The sequence below is a fragment of the Equus quagga genome, unplaced genomic scaffold (assembly GCF_021613505.1).
Source record: "Equus quagga isolate Etosha38 unplaced genomic scaffold, UCLA_HA_Equagga_1.0 49629_RagTag, whole genome shotgun sequence".
NCBI lineage: Eukaryota > Metazoa > Chordata > Mammalia > Perissodactyla > Equidae > Equus > Equus quagga.
The window spans coordinates 789-1756 of record NW_025800030.1 but is presented as its reverse complement, the minus strand read 5'-3'; the positions used below and the strand labels follow the sequence as shown (position 1 = coordinate 1756).

At 72.9% G+C, this 968-nt stretch overlaps 1 non-coding gene across 1 annotated transcript; it reads right to left on the bottom strand.

The window, feature by feature from the left end:
- Window positions 1-50: 50 nt before the first annotated feature.
- On the bottom strand, window positions 51-203 carry LOC124233932 (5.8S ribosomal RNA). The gene has a single exon (XR_006887191.1). It is a non-coding gene; the product is annotated as a 5.8S ribosomal RNA (ribosomal RNA).
- Window positions 204-968: the final 765 nt, after the last annotated feature.

Genomic DNA, 968 nt, shown 5'->3' with positions numbered 1-968 from the left:
GCGCACCCCGGGGCAGGCGACACCCACCCCGGGGGCGATTGATCGTCAAGCGACGCTCAGACAGGCGTAGCCCCGGGAGGAACCCGGGGCCGCAAGTGCGTTCGAAGTGTCGATGATCAATGTGTCCTGCAATTCACATTAATTCTCGCAGCTAGCTGCGTTCTTCATCAACGCACGAGCCGAGTGATCCACCACTAAGTGTCGTACGAGTTTGAACGGCGGGGTCCCCCCGCAGGGTGGGGGAAGAGCCCGCCCCTGGCACGGCACATCCCCGGAGGGTGCCTCCGGCCGGCCAGAAAGACACAAAGAGACCAGACTCCGTGAGGTCGGATGGTTGGACGACGGGGCGTCCGGCACGGGCCCCGTGGGGTCGTGCTCGGACACCCCACTGGCGCCCGGTGGCTCCCGCCTCACCCGAGGACGCGGAGTTGCGCACACGCCCACGCGCGCACGTGACGACACGACGGCCGCCGGGGACCCCCCCTCCCGACGGCCGCCGCGACGGCGGCGCGGTGCGGCGCGGTGCCCCGGCCCGGCGAGGCGGAGTCTGGGGGAGAAGGGCCAGGCCTCCCGACTCCCCGCGGGCCCGACCGCCCCGACCCAAGGCGGACGGGCGAGGCCCCCCAGGGGTCTTTAAACCTCCGCGCCGGGACACGCTTGGTACCTGGATGGGCGAAGCCAAAGAAACGGATGAGGCGGAGTGGGTAGTGCCGCGTGGCCACTGCCTCGACGCCGCCCGCGCCGCCCGTGGCCACCCGGGGACAGACGCAGGCCTCGGCGCTGCCCGCCCATGACCGAACCCCACCGCTGGGCGCCGCCGACCGACGACCCCACTGCGCCCACGGCCCCCTCGACGCCGGCCGTGCCCCCTCGCGCCTGACGCACGCCACCAGACCCGACCCGACTTTCCCCCGGGGTCCCTCCCCGCACCCGCATCCCAGGCCCCTCGCCACGGAGGGCGAGGGGCT